Raw genomic sequence first — 14747 nt, 5'->3', positions numbered from 1 at the left:
GAGGAGGAAGATGGGTGGGAGGGGAGGAGGAAGAGGGGGGGAGGGGAGGAGGAGGGGGGTGGGAGATTAGGAGGGAGGGTAGGAGGGGGGAGGAGGGGGGTTGGGAGGAGAGGGGGTGGGAGTGGAGGAGGGGGGGAGGAGAGGAGGAGGGGGGTGGGAGGGGAGGAGGAAGATGAGGGGGTGGGAGGGGAGGAGGAAGATGAGGGGGTGGGAGGGAGGAGGAAGATGAGGGGGGTGGGAGGGGAGGAGGAAGCTGGGGTGGGAGGGGAGGAGGAAGATGAGGGGGGTGGGAGGAAGATGGTGGGGGGTGGGAGGGGAGGAGGAGGGGTGGGAGGGGAGGAGGAGGGGGGTGGGTGGGAGGGGAGGAGGGGTGGGAGGGGAGGAGGAAGCTGGGGGGGGTGGGAGGGGAGGAGGAAGCTGAGGGGGGTGGGAGGGGAGGAGGAAGATGAGGGGGTGGGAGGGGAGGAGGAAGATGAGGGGGGTGGGAGGGGAGGAGGAAGATGAGGGGGTGGGAGGGGAGGAGGAAGATGAGGGGGGTGGGAGGGGAGGAGGAAGATGGGTGGGAGGGGAGGAGGAAGATGAGGGGGTGGGAGGGGAGGAGGAAGATGGGTGGGAGGGGAGGAGGGAGATGAGGGGGGTGGGAGGGGAGGAGGAAGATGAGGGGGGTGGGAGGGGAGGAGGAAAATGAGGGTAGGCGGAAGGGTGAGAAGGAGGAAGGGGAGAAACCAGTTTGTGGAGAGGTGGCATGGTAGCACAGTGGTTAGCACTGTTACTTCACAGCTCCAGGATCCCAGGTTCAAATCCCGGCTTGGGTCACTGTCCGTGCAGAGTCTGCATGTTCTTCATGTGTGTGCGTGGGTTTCCTCGGGTGCTGCGGTTTCCTCCCACTGTCCCGAAAGACGTGCTGTTAGGTAATTTGTACATTCTGCACTATGCCCCCCCCCCCCCGGGTAAGGATCCCCTTTTATTCACTGTTCACCCCACCATCCTCCACATTCAAAGAATCATCCTCCACCAGTTCCGCCAACTTCAGGATGATTCCACCAGTAAACACCTTCCCCTCACTCTTCCTGTCAGCAATGTGCAGGAACTGTTCCCCCTGGGATACCCTGGTCCATTCCATCACCCACAGCACCTCACCCTCCTTTCACAGCACCTTCCCAAGCAATCGCAGAAGGTATAAGACCTGCCCCGTTACTTCCTTCCTGCTCACCATCCCAAGCCCTTAACACACATTTTAAGTGAGGCAGCGCTTCACGTGCACACCTTCAATCGGATCTATTGCATTTGCTGCTACCAATGCGGTGTAATAATAATAATAATTAATTATTGTCACAAGTAGGCTTCAATGAAGTTACTGTGAAAAGCCCTAGTTGCCACATTTCAGCGGTCTACTCTACATTATAAAGACTAAACGCAGACTGGGTGACAGCACCTCCAGTCCGTCCGCAAGCAGGACCCAGACTTCCTGTTGCATGCCATTTCAGTTCACCATCCTGCTCTCATGTCCACATGTCTAACCTTGGCCTACTGCAATGTTCCAGTGAAGCCCAACGCAAACTGGAGGAACAGCCCCATATCCTCAAATAGGCACATTGCAGCCTTCTGGACTTAACATTGAGTTCACAACTTCAAACTGAATTCTCTCCTCCACCATCATTCATTTTATTTCTATCAATTTATTTTCATTGATCTGTTTTTCAGGAATTCAGGGACAAAGAATTTGAACCGTGAGGTCCTATTAAGGGAATTTTTATCTCTGGTTTAACCCTCCTTTGCCTTCATTGGCTTCTAATTTTTAGCTGGGACCTTCCCGTTTGTTCAAATGAATATCTGTTACTTAGAGGGTAACTTGTTAATCAAACATTGGACACTACTGAGATTGATTGGTGACTATCAAAACTAGCTCAGTGTTTGCATGTGCAACCTTAGGAAAAGTACTGGATGTGTCCCTCATGCTTTGCCATATTTCATAACTTGGTGGAGACCTTTTATACATTTAGAGTACCCAATTATTTTTTTCCCAATTAAGGGGCAATTTAGCGTGGCCAATCCACCTCACTGCACATTTTGGATTGTGGGGGTGAAACCCATGCAGACACAGGGAAAATGTGCAAACTCCACACGGAGTGACCCCGGGGCTGGGATTGAACCCGGGTCCTCAGCACCATAGGCAGCAGTGCTAACCACTGGTCCACCATGCCACCCAACTTGGTGGAGATCCAACTAAAAATTGATTAGTTGATTACACCGTTCTCAATATTGAATACAATCGCTAATTCATTATATCAAAAATGATTGGGTTCCCACAGTCAAAACACTTCCAATATTTTGCTTATTAGTTATAAGTATTCAACTCGCCCCTATGTGAATAAAACTAGACTCTATCAGTGGCCAATCCACATCCTGCACATCTTTGGGTTGGGGGGGGGGGGGGGGGGGGGTGAAACCCACGCTGACACAGGGAAAATATGCAAACTCCAGACGAATAGTGACCCGGGGCTGGGATCGATCCCGGATTCTCGCGCCATTAGGCAGCAGTGCTAACCACTGTGCCACCATGCTGCCCTATGCAGTTTCTTCCTTTCCCCCATTAGTCGAGGCCCTGAGCACCTCCAGTCCACCTCAACAATAACTTGCACCAACCTCTACCTCTCCTCCCTCAGCCTTATTCCTATGGGCCTTAGAACAAATAACCTCGCCCGGACCACTACCTTCATTAGGAAAGACAAAGCTCAATCCACCAGTGTCCGCATGGTTCTATGAAGGGTCATGCTTGACAAACTTGCATTGTGTTCTATGAGGACGTAACCAGCAAGGTGGATAAGGGGGAACCTGTGGACATGGTATATCTAGACTTCCAGAAGGCACTTGGCAAGGTGCCATATAAAAGACTGATCTAGAAGGTGAGATCGTAGGGGATTGGGGGTGGAGAACTAGGTTGGATTGAGGATTGGCCAACTGACAGAAATCAGTGGGTGGATAAATGGGTCCTTCTCTGGCTGACAAACTGTAACTAAAGGGGTGCTGCAGGGTCAGTTCTCGAACCTCAACTGTTCACAATCTTTATAAATGATCAGTAAGCAAGGACAGAGTGTAACAGCAAAATGTGCAGATGATACTAAAATAGGTGGGAAAGCAGGCAGTGAAGAGGAGATAAAGATTTACAGACGGATATAGATAAGCTAAGAGAACGGGCCAAAATTTTGTAGATGGAGTTAATGTGGATAAGTGTGAGGTTATCCATTTTGGCCAAAAAAATAGTCAGGCAAATTATTATCTAAATGGATAGCCGATTCAAAATGCGTCTGTACAGAGGGATCTGGGTGTCTTTGTTCATGAATCACAGAAAGTCGGTATGCAGGTACAGCATGTAATTCAAAAGGCAAATGGAATATTAGCGTTTATTGCAAAAGGACTAGAGTATAAAAGTAGAGGAATGTTGTTGCAATTGTTGATGAGACCACATCTGTAATATTGTGCGCAATTTCGGTCTCCTTATTTGAGGAAGGCTGTGGTGGCATTGAATCATAGAATTTACAGTGCAGGAGGAAGTCATTCGGCCATCGAGTCTGCACCGGTACTTGGAAAGATCATCCTACCCAAGGTCCACCCTCCACCCTATCCCCATAACGCAGTAACCCGACCAAACACTAAGGGCAATTTTGGACACCATGAGCAATTTAGCATGGCCAATCCACCTAACCCGCACAACTTTGGACTGTGGGAGGAAACGGAGCACCCGGAGGAAACCCACGCACACACTGGGAGAATGTGCAGACTCCGCACAGACAGTGACCCAAGCCGGGAATCGAACCTGGGACCCTGGAGCTGTGAAGCAGTTGTGCTAACCACAATGCTCCTGTGCTGCCTCTGGAGGCAGTTCAGAGGAGATCTACCAGATTGATTCCGGGGATGAAAAGATTGACATGTGAGGAGAGATTAAACCGTTTGGGCCGATACTCGCTGGAGTTCAGAAGGATGAGAGGGGATCTGATTGAGGTATATATGATACTGAAAGGGACTGATAAAGTAAACGTAGACCAATGTTCCCCTTGAAGGACAATCTAGAACAAGACATCACAGGTATAGGCTGTGAGACGGTAGATTTAGAACTAAAATGGGAAGGAACTACTACTCGCAGAGGGTGGTGAATTTGTGGAACTCACTGCCCCATACTGCGGTGAAATCTGAGTCATTAAATGGTTGTAAGAAGGAGATCCAGCAGAGGGCAGCAAAGCAGAGCTTCTGATTAGCTGTTCCGGTGAGATTTGCATACGTGCAGTGCGGTCAGCGTAAGTTGAAGGTGTACCTGTGCAAGTGACCGAGGAGTTCGAGTGAAGGCAACCATCCAGCAGAGGGCAGCAGAGCAGAGCTTCTGATTGGCTGTTCCGGGGAGATTTGCATACGTGCAGTGCGGTCAGCGTAAGTTGACGGTGTACCTGCGCAAGTGACCCGAGGAGTTCGAGTGAAGGCAAGAGGGCAGCAGAGCAGAGCTTCTGATTAGCTGTTCCGGGGAGATTGCATACGTGCAGTGCGGTCAGCGTAAGTTGAAGGTGTACCTGCGCAAGTGACCCGAGGAGTTTGAGTGAAGGCAAGCATCCAGCAGAGGGCAGCAGAGCAGAGCTTCTGATTGGCTGTTCGGGGACATTTGCATACGTGCAGTGCGGTCAGGTAAGTTGACGGTGTACCTGCGCAAGTGACCCGAGGAGTTCGAGTGCGAGTGAAGGCAAGAGGGCAGCAGAGCTTCTGAGTGGCTGTTCCGGGGAGATTTGCATATGTGCAGTGCAGTCAGCGTAACGTGAAGGTGTACCTGCGCAAGTGACCGAGGAGTTCGAGTGAAGGAAGCATCCAGCAGAGGGCAGCAGAGCTTCTGATTGGCTGTTCCGGGGAGATTTGCATATGTGCAGTGCGGTCAGCGTAAGTTGAAGGTGGTTTGTGAAGGGGCTATTCTCGAGTGATAGCTTTACCCGAAACACTACTTACGTAGTGTCTCCCACCCATCCTCCTCTAACCAAAAAAAAAAAGTTCTGTCCGTCGGATTGCTAAACTAACAAGTTTTTTTTTAGTTCAGTAGTTGGGAAGTTAGTTCAGTGGGAATGGAGGCTAGGGCAGTTGAATGTTCCTCCTGCAGAATGTGGGAGGAAAGGGTCACCTCGAGTGTCCCTGCTGACTACATCTGCTGGAAGTGCACCCAACTTCAGCTCCTCGAGAACCGCGTTAGGGAGCTGGAGCTGAATGAACTTCGGATCATTCGGGAGGCGGAGGAGGTTATTGAGAGGAGTATAGGGAGGTAGTCACACCTCAGGTAAAAGAAGAAGGTAGATGGGTTACCGTCAGGGGAGGGAGAGGGAACCGGCAGGCAGTGCAGGGATCCCCTGTGGTCGTTCCCCTCTATAACAAGTATACCGTTTTGGATACTGTTGCGGGGGACGACTTACCAGGGGTAAGCAATGGGGCACAGGTCTCTGGCACAGAATCTGTCCCTGTTGCTCAGAAGGGAAGGGAGAAGAGGAACAGAGCACTTGTCAGTGGGGACTCCATAGTTAGAGGAACAGACAGGAGGTTCTGTGGGAACGAAAGAGACTCACGGTTGGTGTGTTGCCTCCCAGGTGCCAGGGTTCGTGATGTCTTTGATCGTGTTTTTGGGATCCTTAAGGGGGAGGGGGAGCAGCCCCAAGTCGTGGTCCACATAGGTACCAACGACATAGGTACGAAGAGAGATGGCGATTTGAGACAGAAATTCAGGGAGCTAGGGTGGAAGCTGAGAGCTAGAACAAACAGAGTTGTTATCTCTGGGTTGTTACCCGTGCCACGTGCTAGCGAAGTGAGAAATAAGGAGGAGAGGAGTTGAACACGTGGCTACAGGGATGGTGCAGGAGGGAGGGTTTTGGTTTCCTGGATAATTGGGGCTCATTCTGGGGTAGGTGGGACCTCTACAAACAGGATGGTCTTCACCTGAACCAGAGGGGTACCAATATCCTGGGGGGGAGATTTGCTAGTGCTCTTCGGGGGGGGGTTAAACTAATTCAGCAGGGGGATGGGAACCTAAATTGTAGTCCCAGTGTGCAGGATGTTGAGAGTAGTGAGGTCAGGGATAGGGTTAAAAGTTCAAAAGGGCACCGGCAAGCAAGACGCTGGTTTGAAGTGTGTCTACTTCAATGCCAGGAGCATCCGGAATAAGGTGGGTGAGCTTGCAGCATGGGTTGGTACCTGGGAACTCGATGTTGTGGCGATTTCGGAGACATGGGTAGAGCAGGGACAGGAATGGTTGTTGCAGGTTCCAGGATTTAGATGTTTCTGTCAGAACAGAGAAGATGGCAAACGGGGGGGGGGGGTGTGGCATTGTTAATCAAGGAAAGTATTACGGCGGTAGAAAGGACGTTTGAGGACTCGTCTACTGAGGTAGTATGGGCCAAGGTTAGGAACAGGAGAGGAGAGGTCACCCTGTTGGGAGTTGTCTATAGACCTCCGAATAGTTCCAGAGATGTAGAGGAAAGGATTGCAAAGATGATTCTCGACAGGAGCGAGAGTAACAGGGTAGTTGTCATGGGGGACTTTAACTTTCCAAATATTGACTGGAAATACTATAGTTCGAGTACTATAGATGGGTCAGTTTTGTGCAGTGTGTGCAGGAGGGTTTTCTGACACAGTATGTAGACAGGCCAACAAGGGGCGAGGCCACATTGGATTTGGTACTGGGTAATGAACCGGCCAGGTGTTAGATTTAGATGTAGGTGAGCACTTTGGTGATAGTGATCACAATTCGGTTATGTTTACTTTAGCAATGGACAGGGATAGGTATATACCGCAATTCAAGGATTATAGCTGGGGGAAAGGCAATTATGATGCTATTCGGCAAGATTTAGGATGTATAGGATGGGGAAGGAAACTGCAGGGGATGGGTACAATCGAAATGTGGAGCTTTTTCAAGCAACAGCTACTGTGTGTCCTTGAGATGTATGTACCTGTCAGGCAGGGAGGAAGTTGTCGAGCAAGGGAACCGTGGTTTGCTAAGGAAGTTGAAGCACTTGTCAAGAGGAAGAAGAAGGCTTATGTTAGGATGCGACATGAAGGCTCAGTTAGGGCACTTGAGAGTTACAAGTTAGCCAGGAAGGACCTAAAGGGAGAGATAAGAAGAGCGAGGAGAGGACACGAAAAGTGGTTGGCGGATAGGATCAAGGAAAACCCTAAGGCTTTCTATAGGTATATCAGGAACAAAAGAATGACTAGAGTAAGATTAGGGCCAATCAAGGATAGTAGTGGAAAGTTGTGTGTGAATCAGAGGAGATAAGGGAAGCGTTAAATGGATATTTTTCGTCAGTGTTTACACTGGAGAAAGCCAATGTTGTCGAGGAGAATACTCGGGTTCAGTCGACCAGGCTAGATGGAATTGAGGTTCACAAGGAGGAAGTGTTAGCAATTTTGGAAAATGTAAAAATAGATAAGTCCCCTGGGCCAGATGGGATTTATCCTAGGATTCTCTGGGAAGCCAGGGAGGAGATTGCAGAGCCTTTGTCCTTGATCTTTATGTTGTCTTTGTCGACAGGAATAGTGCTGGAAGACTGGAGGATAGCAAATGTTGTCCCCTTGTTCAAGAAGGGGAGTAGAGACAACCCTGGTAATTATAGACCTGTGAGCCTTACTTCGGTTGTGGGTAAAATGTTGGAAAAGGTTATAAGAGATAGGGTTTATAATCATCTTGAAAAGAACAAGTTGATTAGCGATAGTCAACACGGTTTGTGAAGAGTAGGTCATGCCTCACAAACCTTATTGAGTTTTTTGAGAAGGTGACCAAACAGGTGGATGAGGTAAAGCGGTTGATGTGGTATATATAGATTTCAGTAAGGCGTTTGACAAGGTTCCCCACGGTAGGCTATTGCAGAAAATAAGGAAGTATGGGATGAAGGTGATTTAGCGGTTTGGATCAGTAATTGGCTAGCTGAAAGAAGACAGAGGGTGGTGATTGATGGCAAATGTTCATCCTGGAGTTCAGTTACTAGTGGTGTACCGCAAGGATCTGTTTTGGGACCACTGCTGTTTGTCATTTTTATAAATGACCTGGAAGAGGGTGTAGAAGGATGGGTTAGTAAATTTGCAGATGACACGAAGGTCGGTGGAGTTGTGGATAGTGCTGAAAGATGTTATAAGATACAGAGGGACATAGATAAGCTGCAGAGCTGGGCTGAGAGGTGGCAGATGGAGTTAATGCGGAAAAGTGTGAGGTGGTTCACTTCGGAAGGAGTAACAGGAATGCAGAGTACTGGGCTAATGCAAGATTCTTGGTAGTGTAGATGAACAGAGAGATCTCGGCATCCAGGTACATAAATCCCTGAAAGTTGCCACCCAGGTTAATAGGGCTGTTAAGGCATATGGTGTGCTAGCCTTTATCAGTAGGGGGATTGAGTTTCGGAGCCACAAGGTCAAATTTACGTTGCACTCCCTCCCAGAGCCAAAATATCCTTCCAAACTTGTGTGGGGTCTAACCAGGGTTTTGTATGGTTGCAGCATAACCCCTGTGTCTTTATATTCCAATTGTCTAGATATAAAAGTTAGCATTCCATTAGCCTTTTCGATTATTTTCTGCACTTGTTCCTGCCGTTTTAAGGATCTCTGCACCTGACCCCCCCCCCCCCCCCCCAAGTCTCTTTGGACATCCACTGTACCTAACTTCTTTCCATTTAGAGATCTCTGTTCTATACTTTTTTTGGCCCAAAATGGATACCTCATGCTCGCCTACAATTTTGCCTATTCACCTTGTCTGTCAATATCTCCTTGCAATTTTATGCTATCATCTAGACTGTCTACAATGCCATCTAACTTTGTATCATCAACCAATTTGGATATATGACTTTCTATGCTATTATCCAAGTCATTCATAAATAATTGAATAATTGATGCCCCAACACAGATCCCTGTGGTACACCACTAGTCACCTCTGGCCAATCATTGTAATTATCCATTATCCCCACTCTCTGTCACCTGCCACTCAACCAGTTTCTGAACCATGTCAATAATTTGCCCTGAACTCCCATCCCAGCAATATCCCCACCACAAATGTTAGGCTGTAATTCCCTGGTTTCCCCCTTTCACCCTTCTTTAAAAAGTAGAGTGACATGTGCAATTTTTCAATCCAGAGGGACTACCCCTGAATCTAGAGAACTCTGTAAGATTACAATTACGGCATCTACAATGTGCTCCTACTTCCTTTAACGCCCTTGGTTGGAAACCATCAGGTCCTGGGGATTTGTCACCCTTGTCACACATGGATAGGATGGGTATAGAGAGATACGGCACAAGGAAGTGCTGAGGGTTTTGGCAAAGGTTGGTATCACGACTGGTACAGACGGAGAGCCGAAGGGCCTCTTCCTGTGCTGTATTCTTCGTTCTTCGTTTAATTATATTAATTTCCTAATTACTGTTGCTGTACTTTCGTTAATTGTATTAAGTCCCTGTTCTCTATCGACTGTGAATTTTTTCGGGACTTCCAGCAAGTCATCCTCCTTTCTACTGTAAATACGGAGGCAAAGTAATTGTTCAACATGTCTGCCATTTCCCCATTATCACTGATGTGGAGATGCCGGCGTTGGACTGCGGTGAGCACAGTAAGAAGTCTTATAACACCAGGTTAAAATCAACAGGTTTGTTTCAAACACTAGCTTTTGGAGCACTGCTCCTTCCTCAGGTGAATGAAGAGGTATTTTCCAGAAACACATATATAGACAAATTCAAAGATGTCAGACAATGGTTAGAATGCGAGCATTTGCAGGTAATTAAGTCTTTACAGATCCAGAGATAGGGGTAACCCCAGGTTAAAGAGGGTGAATTGTCTCAAGCCAGGGCAGTTGGTAGGATTTCGCAAGCCCAGGCCAGATGGTGGGGATGAATGTAATGCGACATGAATCCCATTATGGTGATGGCTGGCACGAGGGGACATAGCTTTAAATTGAGGGGAGATAGATATAGGACAGATGTCAGAGGTAGGTCTTTACTCAGAGAGTAGTAAGGGTGTGGAATGCTCTGCCTGCAACAGTAGTGGACTCGCCAACGCTAAACGCATTCAAATAGTCATTGGATAGGTATATGGACGATAAGGGAATAGTGTAGAGGGACTTTAGAGGGGTTTCACAGGACGGCGCAACATCGAGGGCCGAAGGGCCTGTACTGCGCTGTAATGTTCTATAATGCTTGACAATTCTACTGGCATTCTTTGAAGATGTAACTAGTAGAGTTGACCAGGGAGACCCGATGGACGTGGTTTATTTAGACATTCAGAATGCTTTCAACAAGGTCTCACATAGCAGATTACTATGTAAAGTTCAAGTGCGTGGGATTACAGGTCGTGTCTTGAGATGGATAAAAGCTGGTTAGCAGACAGGAAACAGAGTTGGAACAAATGGGTTTTTTCCGATTGGTAGGCAGTGACTAATGGGGTACCACAGTGATCTGTGCTGGGACCCCAACTGTTCACATTATAAATTCACGATTTGGACGAGGGAACTAAATGTTGTACCTCCAAATTTGCAAATTATACGAAGTTGGGTGAGAGGATGCAGAGATGCTTCGGTGGGCTTTGGACAGGCTGAGTGAGTGGGCATATGCATGGCAGATGCAGTATAACGTGGATAAATGTGAGGTTATCCACTTCGGTAGCAAAAATAGGAAAGCAGATTATTTGAATGGGTATAAATTGAGAGGTGGATACTTAGCGAGATCTTGGTATCTTTATGCATCAGTCACTGAAAGTAAGAGTGCAGGCACAGCAGGCAGTAAAGGAGGCAAGTGGTATGTTGGCCTTCATAGCGAGAGGATCTGAGTATAGGAATAGGGATGTTTTACTGCAATTGTACAGGGCATTGGTGAGGCCACACTGGAGAATTGCAGTTTGGTGTCCTTATCTGAGGAAGGATGTTCTTGCTATGGAGGGAGTGCTGTGAAGGTTTACCAGGCTTGTAATGATATGTATAAATCTAAGGAGAGTAAAGGGTTAACAAGATGATGTTCATGTATATCAACACTAGATGGCATCACAGAGTAGTCTTATAAAAGGCTGCATCTCTAAGCATTCTGGGAGAAGCTGTTGGAGCAGTTAATGAAGAAGGATAGTGTGAGGTGAGTTTAGAATGTATGTTGCATTAGAGAGAGATAACTACTGCAACATAGATTCAATACTATTATTTTGTTAGCTGTTACTCAGTAGAGTGTGCGAAACATTTCAAGTAGTGCAAATAAACTCGCTTTGGTTTAAACATATAGGTGTATGTGCTTTGTAAACACTACGACTTTGGTTATCTTGGAGAACAATACAAGGAACATAGGCTAATTCCTGGGAATGGCGTGACTGTCCTATAAGAAGAGAATACGTCGGTTAGGACTATATTCATTGGAGTTTAGAAAAGTGCTGGGGATCTCATCGAAACTTACAAAATTCTAACAGGATAAGACAGGGTAGATTCAGAAAGAGCATTCCCGATGGTGGGGAAATCCTGAACTAGGGGTCATTATTGAGGATAAGGGGTAAACCTTTTAAGACTGAGTTGAGGAGACAGTTCTTCACCCAGAGTGGTGAATCTGTGGAATTCATTACCACAGAAAGTAGTTGAGGCAAGAAACATTGTGTAATTTCAAGAAGGATATAGCTCTTTGGGCTAAAGGGATCGGGGGGGGGGGGGGGGATATGGGTATTGAACCTGATGATAAGCCATGATCATAATAAATGGCGGAGCTAGGCTCAAAGTGCCGAATGGCCTCTTCCTGCTTCTATTTTCTATGTAAAATGAGGTTATGGTTGAAGCCTGAAGTCAAGTGTTCACTTCTAGGCACAATATGGAGCTTACATTAAGCTTCCCTGGAACAGCATATGTGGACAAAAATAGAAATCAGAGGCAAAAAAAAAAGGAGCGTAAACATCAGGGGTGCAGGGTTGTACTTGTGGACAGGATGGAGGTGTTTGGCACAGCAGTTGCCTTTCTTGCTACTTACACATTCTCCAACTCAGTCCCCACTATTTACTTCCTCCCATACACTACTACCCAACACCCATCTATACACACACACCCCAACCAACTTTCCATTCCTACTTAATGGAGCAACTGTTGCAAAGCAAATATTGTGAAGACACGAGTGGAAGAATCTTGAAAAGTAGATTTGTATTATATACAGTAAATCCTCATTCTATGTTGCCCTGCTTAATGTTGTTTCATTGATAAAATAATTTATTTTTTTTAGGGCATTTTCTAAATTTGCATCACTATTTTCATTTTTAGGGCGTCTTATGTGCATCACTGGCTTTGTACGTCATCATGGTCATCGGCAGAACAATGTAACAGTGACCCATAGAATTCCTACAGTCCAAAGGAGGCCAGCTGGCAAATCAAGTCTGCACTGACTTCTGAAATAGCACCTCGCCTAGGTCCAGTCCCCCTCCCTAACACGATTTAACAGTTTGGACACTAAGACGCAATTTATCATGGCCAATCCACCTAACCTGCACAGCTTTGGACTGTGGGAGTAAACCGGACCACCCGGAGAAAAACCCACACAGACATCGGGAGAAAGTACAAACTCCACACAGTCAGACACAGGCAAATATTGGGAAGTTTGTCTTTAAATGTCAGGAGTTGACTGGGAACTTCCAGATCAGCTCCATTTCCACCCTGTCTTGCTTCAAATGGCCAAAAACATGATCAAATCAGTTTTCACATTCAGGTAACAGACACTGGGGAATCTAACTCCAGTTTATACATTATAATAAAAGCGAAATACTGTGGTTGCTGGAAATCTGAAATAAAACATGCTGGATAAACTCAGCATGTCTGGCGGGGTCTGTGGAGAAAGAAACAAAATTAACAGTGAATGTCCGATATGTCTTCTTCGGAGCTTCGTCCGAAGAGTCATATTGGTCTAGAAATGTCAACTCGTTTCCCTCTCCACAGTCGCTATCAGAGCTGCTGATACCATTCAGCATTTTCTGTTTTACTTTAGCTCCAAGCACTTTCACATTGTAGTCCCTGTTCTCATACGGGAAGGTTCCACGAACAGAAATATGATAAATGACCAGGCGTGGAGCTTCACCGGGATATTGCACTGACAAGTTAGCCTTCAGGACCCATTATTCACAAGTCAACTAACCTGTACAATGAATGACTGCACTTCCAAAGTAATTATTTGTTTACAAAGCCCTTTGCATGTCCTAAAGTTCCAATAAATGTAAGTACTTTGATCCTTAACAGTCTCTTTCTTGTTCAAAGGATTTGAATAAATGTTAAAAATTTAACTTACGAGCAATTGCGACCTCCACCAGATCCAATTTTCAAATTCTCACCTGTCTATAAATGGCCTGCCCTTTCAGTCCAGCAATTAGTCTTTGCACACCACTCGCGCACGGTGCTGATTCTTGTCATGTGGCCTATCTAATTTTTTTCATCCCACTTTTTTGTATTCACTTGTGGGATCTGGGCGTCACTGGATGGGCCAGCATTTATTGCCCATCTCTAATTGCCTTGAATGGCTTGCTTATGCTGTTTCAGAGGGCATTTAAGATTTAAGCCCACAGTGATGTAGGTCTGGAGTCGCATGTAGGCCAGACCAGGTAAGGATGGCTGATTCCCTTCTTCGAAAGACATTAGTGACCCAGCTGGGTTTTAATGACAATCAACAGTGGTTTCATGGTCATTAGACGTTTAGTTCCAGATTTTTATTGAATTCAAATTTCACCATCTGCCGTGGCAGTATTTGAACCCGGGTCCCCAAAGCATCACCCCGAGTCTTGAGATTACTAGTCTAGTGACAATACCACTGCGCCACTCTAGAAATTCATTCCCCAAACACCTCACAATCTCCATCTCCCTTCCCCGTTAAAGACCACTCCACCCAACCTTACAGTTACTCCAAAATCTTCCTTTGGTTTAGAGACTTCTTTTCACCATACATTCCTAAGTCACACTATAGGACATTTTTCTTTAACAGGCATTATGTAAATAAAGCTACTTTTATATTATTACTTCCACCTATAACATAGTAAAAGGTCCCATGTGCTCCACAGAAGGTTAACAAAATTTGATACCGAGCCATGGAAGGACATATTAGGACAGGATGAAAACTGTTGGCAGATGTGGGCTTTAAAGCGGAAAGAGACGGTTAAGGAGGGAATTCTGGAGGCATAATCAACAATGGTGGAACAATCAAAACTGGGGATGTGTAACAGGCCAGAACTGGAAGGTCTCTAATCTTCTCCAGCCCCAAAACTCTGTAAATTACAAAAGAAAACTTGCACAAAATATCAAAAAGAATAGCATAAGTTTGTATAAGTACATAAAGGGAAGAGAGTTGTAAGGTGAATGTGGTCCCTTGAAAGATGAAACTGGAAAGTTAATAGTGGGGAACACAGAATGGTGGAGATGCAAGATCAATATTTTGCCTCCGTTTGCAAGGTGGAGGATACTAGTACCATTCCTATAGCAACAGGCAATTCAGAGGTAATAGAAAGGGTCGAACTTAGAACAATCAGCATCAATAGGGAAACAATACTCAGCAAACTGTTGGGATTGAGGGCAGACAGGTCCCCCATGCCTGATGGCCTACATTTTACAGGAAGTGGCAATGGAGATAGTGGATCAATTGGTGATAATATTCTGAAATTCCCTGGACGCGGGAGAGGTTCCAATGGATTGGAAAAATGCTAATGTACGTCCTTATTCAAAAAGGGAGGCAGAATGTGGGAAATTACAGACCAGTTAATTTAACAT

The sequence above is a fragment of the Scyliorhinus canicula genome, chromosome 7 (assembly GCF_902713615.1).
Source record: "Scyliorhinus canicula chromosome 7, sScyCan1.1, whole genome shotgun sequence".
Lineage (NCBI taxonomy): Eukaryota > Metazoa > Chordata > Chondrichthyes > Carcharhiniformes > Scyliorhinidae > Scyliorhinus > Scyliorhinus canicula.
The sequence above is the reverse complement of the archived record's forward strand: the minus strand, read 5'-3'. Positions refer to the sequence as shown.